Source organism: Rattus norvegicus, chromosome Y (genome assembly GCF_036323735.1).
Source record: "Rattus norvegicus strain BN/NHsdMcwi chromosome Y, GRCr8, whole genome shotgun sequence".
NCBI lineage: Eukaryota > Metazoa > Chordata > Mammalia > Rodentia > Muridae > Rattus > Rattus norvegicus.
Window position 1 is genome coordinate 1,980,304 of NC_086040.1, and position 8,484 is coordinate 1,988,787.

Genomic DNA, 8,484 nt, shown 5'->3' on the forward strand with positions numbered 1-8,484 from the left:
GTTTATATGCTTTCTTTTGCTTGTATCAAATGAAATGCAACGGAAGGATACTTTGCCATAAAGATCACAGACATTGCTGGAGAATACCGCTGACGTTCTCTAGGTAAGAGATTTTAAACTGGCCTCAATTTTTTTATTCAGTCTACGCTTCCCCAAGTAGTACATGTCTATGTTGCTCTTTCACAAATTGCTATCTCTATCTCTTAGGTAATTATGTTCATTGTCAAATAGAAGTTATTATGAGCATGATCACAAATGTCTAGGTTCCATATAAAAATAAAAATGTCATTTCTTTTACAGATAATACTATATGAATGGCCACCAAAGTTAACATCTCGTATAGCTGTAAGGACAGCACCTTCTATGTAAAACAAGAACAATGCTGTGACTCTTCTGGTGAACAATTTCAATCATATTATGGTGACTACATCCCATATTCAATACCCATGATCAGGCAAATTCTAGTTCATCTGGACATCATAGAATGACTACTGGCTCGAATAAAAAAAAATAAAATCCTATCTGTGAGAAACCCATTATTCCACTTAAATGCTAAGCAGATACATACTATGGATGTCACAATAGACACAGTGTAACCAGTCAATTAATTGTTGAAATAAGAAAACACATTTTTTTGTAAATGATTATTAGATTTTTTAAAATCATTCTTATTGTTTAATATTTTTATAGTCCAATTATCTTTTCAAATTCTACAATCTGACAGTTCCTCATCCTGTCTACAAGAGGTTTTCCCATCTAACATCCACCACACTTTTCCTCTCCTATTCCTGAGTCTTTAAGTCTATTGAGGGTAATTTGTGTCTTATCTCATTGTGGCAAAACAAGCAGTACTCTGCTTTGTGTATATTGTTTTTTCATGCACTGTACCAGCGCTGCATGGTGAATGGGTCAAAGTCTTAAAGATATTGTTGTATTCAAGTTAATTCAGAGCACTCATCTTCAATGAGATAATTCTCCTTTGCTGCTTAAATGGATTTTTCATTAATTCAACCACAGTTGTCCTCATATTGAGTTTGTGCGGTATCAATTATCTGCAGTTGTCACAGTCAATCACTTGGTAGGTCTGGGTCTGTCATTGTATAGCAAAGGTAGCCTCCTGTCTTTATCAAGAGTATAGCATCATTAGAGAGTCAGGATTCGGAGCATTCTCTCGAGTTCATTGGAGCTTGTTACTGAACATCATTAGCTTCACCCTCTTCTAAATTATGGTATCTGCAGTTTATTTATTTCTAATTGATTGTTTTTTGTGGTGGGGTTGAATTTGGCTTCACACAAGGTATGAGGTGATGGACACATGACACATGAGAGGTAACCGTTCATGAGACAGAATTTATATTATAATTAAAGGGTTGTTTTAGTGGCGAACTATTCACAGAAGAGCGTACCTATATGAACAAGTTATTATTAAATTGTTTTGAGTCTGGGTCTTATTTCTGGGAGCATGGTATTGAAAAATAAGACTTGATTTCTACCGATTACAGAGAAGAATCTAGCTTCATGTCTAAATGTCCAGAGTTTAAAGTTTAAAGGTTATCCACTAACTTATTTGGTGGAGACCATTCTAAGGCAGAAGAGCTTTTGGCTGCAGCAGACCTGTGTACAGCCTGTGGAAGGGTCACAGTAAAACAAAACCATAACAATTTAGAAACAAAGGCATTTTTAAAAGTGCAGTTTCCCAAAAAGAATAGAGTACAATGAAGCTAAATTTATAGTCAGGACAGTAGCGGAAGAGAGGCCATAACTGTTACAGAGAAAATCTGGGCACAGTTCTAAAAAAAGAGAAAACCACTATAATGTCAGTGCCTTCCATCAAATTCAAAAAAGTGGAAAGCAATGTGGAAGGAGTATGCCTGAACTTAGAATGCAATTGTGGGGGTTTCCTGGTTTCCTCCGTGGCCTGCTACCCTAGAAAGTGATACAACTGTTTTCCAAGGAAGCCAGGCTACCTTTCACACTGGCAGCAGAAATTAGCAGAATCACACACATGTTCACATTTTGCAGGTAAGAAATAAGTAGGATTGGGTAGGTAATGGAAAATTGCACAATAGTAGCAGAAAGCACCAAAAACATTGTGTGTTTGCAGAATATTCCTTGCAAGAGGACATTAAAATCAATATGTGCAGCTCCAAAATTAAAGACTACTGTGCATATAGTACTCACAGATATTGGAGAAGCCAAGTCCATAAAATGTCCACCAATCAAAGTTTCTTGCATTGAGCAAATGGGGCCTGAGGAAGAGGCTTTTTATTCTCACAAGAAAAGAGATCTTTGCTGAACTGTTAAATACATCAGGGTTCCCAGAATTGTATATGAAGATGAAAGATGTATTGTATAGTTTGGTCTTGTTTAGATATGTTTTGCTATGACTCTACTCTTCCTCTAAATGTCAAATATATTTATATATTTGGGAGTATGAAACTTTATTTTACAAGTTCACAATCAACATGTTGCTTGCAATATTTTTCCTGGATTTTTTTTCTACTTACAGTACAAATGTTAACACCTGTCGCAGATTACTGTTCATAAAACACATATCCAATCCCCCTTCACTTTTATCTATGACAGTGTTCCTTTACCAAAACACCCATCTTTTCCTTCTTCTCACGCTGATATTTCCCTACACAAGGGCATCTTCCCTTTTCAGGACGCAGGAATTCACCTAGAGTGAAGATCAACAGGGCCATCTTCTTGTACACATGGAGGTTTAGTCACATGTCTCTCCTGTGTGCTTTTTGGATGGTGATTTAGTTCCAGAGAACACTGGCTAGTTGTTAGTTTGTTTTTATCCTTTGGGTCCACTATTCCTTTACGTCCTCCAATGAGCACCATATTTTCAGTTCAAATACTGAGTGTGAACATTTGCCTTTCTACAATTCACACTGTGACAGTGCCCCTCAGGAAAAAGCTCTGTCAGGCACCTCTCAACATGCACTTCTTGATGAACAGTGTTAGATATAAGTGCCTCACCCTCAGGTGGGGCAGAACCTAGAGGGCCATTCTTTCAGTATCTACTCCAAACATTGTCTCCATATCTCTTCCTATGAATATTTTTCTCTGCCTCTTCTAAAAAAGATTGAAACATCCATCATTGTTTAGCCATCATTCTTCTTGAGCTTCAGGTAGTCTGTGATTTTATTTTAGGTTATCCATGTTTTTTAACTAATATTCCCTTATCAGTGACATCACACCACAACTACTTTTAGTTTGTGTGCATGTGTATGATTGATTTACTTTGCTCAGCATATTTTCTAGCTACATCTTCTTGTTTACGAATTTCATGAAGTCATTGTTTTAAATTAAAGTGCTCCATTTTGTAAATGACAATGTTTTCTGTATTTGATACCCTGTTGGAGAATATCTTGGTACCTTCCAGGTTCTGGCTATGTGTGTTAGTTATATGTTTCTAAATTTTTTTGTAATATGTCCAGGACTGGTATTGATTCGTTTTAAGGTAGTACTACATCAAATATTCTAGGGAATATTAAGGGAGATTTCAAGAGTGGCTGTATCATCTTGCAATCAAACGTACAATGTAAGAGTGTTCCTCTTTCTCTACATCCTTGCCTGTATCTGTTATATCCTGTGTTTTAGCAACTCTGTCTGGTATAAAGTGGAATATTAGGGTAGTTTTGTTTCTCATTTTTCTGATGACTAAAGATATTGAACTTTTCTTTAGGTACTTCTCCACCATTTTATATTCTTCAACTGAGAATTTGTTGTTTAAATATGTATCCTATTTTTTAATTACTTGCTTTTACTGGGGTCTAACTTCTTCAGTTCTTGTATATATTAGATATTAGCTGTCTTTCACACGTAGGATTGGAGAAGATCTTTTTGCAATCTGTGGGTTGTTGTTTTGTCCTATTGGGAGTTTCCTTTGTCTTACAGAAGCTTTGCAGGTTTATGATGTCCCATTCGTTAAATCTTGATATTAGTGCATAAGACATTGGTGTTCTATTTGGAAAATGTCCCAAGTGACCACTTGTTTAAGTTTCTTCCCCAATTTCTCTTCTTTTCATTTGAGTGTATCTGATTTGATATGTAGGACCTTGGTCCACTTGGAGTTAATCTTTGTTGAATGAGATAAGAATGGGAAGATTTACATTCTTTACATGCTGATCTCCAGTTGAATCAGCACCATTTGTTGAAAATGCTATCTTCTTTTCACTGAATAGTTTTAGTCCTTCATTCTAAGATCAAGTGACCGAAGATGTGTCAGTACATTTCAGGGTCTTAAATTCTATTCCACTGATTGAACAGCCTGTCTCTGTACCATTACCATACAGATTATATCACTGTTGCTCTACAATATAACGTTATTTCATGAATGGCGATTCTCCCCAGAAGTTCTTTTGATGTTCATGACAGATTTTGATATCCTGCTTTTTTCTTTTTCTTTTCTTTTGTCATTCAAAATGAATTTGAAAAATTTTCTTTCTAACTCTATGAAAAAAAAATGAAGTGCTATTTTGATGGTATTTTCATTGAATCTGGAGATTGCTTTTGACAAGTTGTCCATTTTTCCAATATTTATCCTGCCCATCCAGAAACATGGGATATCTCTCCATCTTCTAAGATCTTCAATTTCTTCAACAGAAACTTGAACTCCTTCTCATACAGATTTTTCACTTACTTATATAAAGTGTTAATGAGATTTTTTTTATCCTTTGTGACTGTAGAAAAAAATGTCATTTCCATACTTTCTTTATCAGCCTGTTTAACCATTGAGAAGAAGAATGCTAATGATTTATGTAAGGTAATGTATCTAGTGACTTTGCTGAAATTGTTTATGAGATTATTAGGTTTCTGGTAAAACTTTTGGAGCACTTAAGTATACTTTCATATCATCTGCGAAAACTGATATTTTAACTTTTTCCTTTCTTATTTTTTTCCCTTTGACCTACTTTACCTGTCAGATTGCTTTGACTCCAATACTATTTGAATAAGTAGGAGGGAATGGGCAGGCTTTTCTAGGTCTATATTTTAGTGTGATTTCTCTAAGATTCTCTCCATTTAGTTCGTCTACTTGTTCTCTGTATTTTGCTTATCCAATGTTTAGATATAGGGTGTGAATTGCTAATCTTTCCAAGAATTTTAACGTGGAAATGTGTTGAAATTTATCAAATGCTTTCTTAGCATCTAATAGCATGACCATGTGTCTTTTTCCTCCTTTCAGTTTGTTTATACAGTCGATTATGATGGTGGATTTCTATGTATTGAACCATCACTGTCTCCCTGGGAAGAAGTCTACTGGATTATGATGGATGATCACTTTGACATTTTCGTGGATTCTGTTTGATAATATTTTATTGACTGATTTTTATTTGGCATTCATAAGGGATATTATTATTAAAATCTTTCTTTATGGGCCTTTTTTGGTGTGGGTATAAACATGATTGTGGCTTCTTAAGAGTATTTGAGTAGTCTTCCTTTTGTTTCTATTTTATGAAATAGTTTGGACAGTAATATTTAGGTACACACACACACATATATATACAAACACATATATAAATATATGTATATATATGTATATTTTATGCATATTTCCTCTACTTGTTTGATTTCGTCCCGGGGTTTGTTTATCATCTGTGGTGTATACTTTTTGCTGTTTTTGCTTTTCATGTTTCATCCATTTTTTTGTTTGTTTTTCTTTTTCTTTTTCTGTTTTTTTTGATTTTGATTTTTTTGTTGTTTTTTTTTTTGATGGGGAAACATAGATCTATGAGTTGTAATCTTAGAACTATTTTTATTATGTCATATAACTTTGGATCTCTTTTGCTACATTTTAAACAAATTCTAAAAAGTCGTTAAATTCTTTTTTATTTCTCCTTGACCGAGTTATCATGGAGTAGAGCATTGTTCACCTTCCCGATTTATGTGGTATTTCTGTTATTTTTGTTGTTGTTGAAAACGGATTTAGTACATGGTGATATGAAATTATGCATGGAAGTACTTTAATATACTTTTTTATCCTTTGAGTCTTGTTTTGTGAACAATTGTAAGATCAATTTTAGAGAACCCAGAATGAGGTGCTTAGAAGGTATCTTTTTTGTTTGTTTGTTTGTTTTTTGGATATACTTTGTTTTTTTGGTTGTATCTTGCTTTTCTTTTTTAATGAAATATTGTACAGTTATCTGTTATATCCATTTGGTTCATAACTTCTTCTCATTTCTCTATGTTTTTTATTTTCTGTTTCCAAGATCTGTTCATTGATGAAGAGTGTGATATCAAAATATTCCACTATTATTGTGATTGTTTCGTTGTATGCTTTCAGCTTTTATAAGGTTTCTTTTATGAATTTAGGTGCCTTTGTATTTGAAGAAGAAATAATCAGGGTTCAGTGTTTATTGTATTTGTTCTTAATTTGATGAATACGAGGTGTCCTTTCCTTATAACCTTTGGGTGTAAGTTGTTATTATTTGATATTAGAATGGCTAGTCCTGGTATGTGTCTTGGGACTAATTACTCGGAATATTGTTTTCTAGCCTATTTCTCTTAGGTAATGCCCCTTTTGTCACTAAGGTGCGTTTCCAAATGCTCCATAATGCTGAGTCCTTTTTACATTTTAGTGTTTAAGTGTATATCTTATTAATGGGGAAGAAGATCATTGATATTAAGAGATATTTAAAAATTGTGACTTTAAAAGTAAATGTATATTTATTATTTGTGTGACTCCATTCTTTTGTTGCAAGCAGATTTCTTACTTGCTTTTTCTAGGGTGTAGATTCCCTTCTTGTGTTGGAATTTTCCTTCAATTATTATTTGTAGGACTTGATGTGTAGAAAGATATTGTGTAAATTTTGTTTTCTCATAAAATATCTTGGTTTCTCCAACTAAGTTAATTTACAGTTTTGCTGCATATAGTAGCCTGGGCTTGCATTTGTGTTCTCTGAGAGTTTGTATGACATCTGTCCAGGATCCTCTGGCTCTCATAGTCTTTGGTGATAAGTCTGGTTTAATTCTTATGGGTCTGCTTTTACATGTCACTTGCTTGAGCTTTTTATATTTCTATTTCAATAGTCTTTCTTTGGTTTGTGCATTTGGTGTTTTAACTATTATGTGATGGTTGGAATTTCTCTTCGGGTCCAATGTATTTGGAGTTCTATAGCTTTCTTCTATGTTGATGGGCATGTCTGATTTTAGGTTTTGAAACTTTTCTTGTATGATTTTGTTAGAGATAGTTACTGGGCCTTTAATTTGGAACTCTTAAGTTTCTTCTCTACCTATTATCCTTATGTTTGATTTTCTTATTCTGTCCTGGATATCTTGTATGATTTGGGACAGGAGCCTTTTGCTTTTTAGATGAATTTTTAGGGTTATGTCAATGTTTTCTATGGTATGTTCTCCAGCTGAGATTCTCTTCTGTTCTTCTATTCTGTACGTGAAGCTTCAATCTATGACTGCGGATCTGTGCTAATCTCTGCGGATCTATTCTATCTCTAGGTTTGTATACCCTTTTGCATTCTTTATTGTTTCTATTTCTATTTTTATATCCTGGACGGTTTTCTTTAATTCCTCTGAATCTTGGGTTTGTTTCACTTTAATGCTTTCAGAGATTTTTGTGTTTCCTCATTAAGCTGTTCTAATCGTTTATTTGTGTTGTCTGGCATTCTTTAAGGGATTTATTTATTTCCTTCTTAAAGACATCACTCAGCGACCCTCGGATACAGGCCTGCAGCAGCTCTCTACTCCCAGACCCCGTGGGAAAGTGACCTCACCGCCTGGTCAGGTGGGCACTCCTGAGACTGCAGAGTGGAAGAGACCACCAACACTGCCCACCCCTGCCCACATCCCTGGCCCAAGAGGAAACTGCATAACGGCCTCTGGGCTCCCGTGGGGGAGGACCCAGGAGCAGAATGACCCCTGCCTGAGACACCGCCGGAACATGAAGGAAACAGACCACATAAACATTTCTCTGCACCCAAATCCCGTGGGAGGGAGAGCTAAACCTTCAGAGAGGCAGACAAGCCTGGGAAACCAGACAAGACTGCTCTCTGCACACCCATCTCGGATGCAAGAGGAAAACACCAAACGCCATCTGGAACCCTCGTGCACTGAAGTTCCCAGAAGGGGTGGCGCAGGTTTTCCTGGTTGATGCCACCGCAGAGAGTCCGTGGACAGCACCCCACGAGCAAACTTGAGCCTCGGGACCACAGGTAAGACCAACTTGTATGCTGGTGACCTGCCTGGTGAACTCAAGACACAGGCTCACAGGAACAGCTGAAGACCTGTAGAGAGGAAAAACTACACGCCCGAAAGCAGAACTCTCTGTCCCCATAACTGGCTGAAAGAAAACAGTAAAACAGGTCTACAGCACTCCTGACACACAGGCTTATAGGACAGTCTATCCACTATCAGAAATAGCAGAACAAGGTAACACTAGAGATAATCTGATGGCGAGAGGCAAGCACAGCAACACAAGCAACAGAAACCAAGACTACATGGCATCATCAGAGCCCAATT

At 35.9% G+C, this 8,484-nt stretch overlaps 1 long non-coding RNA gene across 1 annotated transcript; it reads left to right on the forward strand.

Annotated features, from left to right (window-relative positions):
- On the forward strand, window positions 1-515 carry LOC120099590 (uncharacterized). Its single transcript, XR_005498720.2, has 2 exons — window positions 1-103; window positions 301-515. It is a non-coding gene; the product is annotated as an uncharacterized LOC120099590 (long non-coding RNA).
- The last annotated feature ends 7,969 nt before the right edge of the window (window positions 516-8,484 follow it).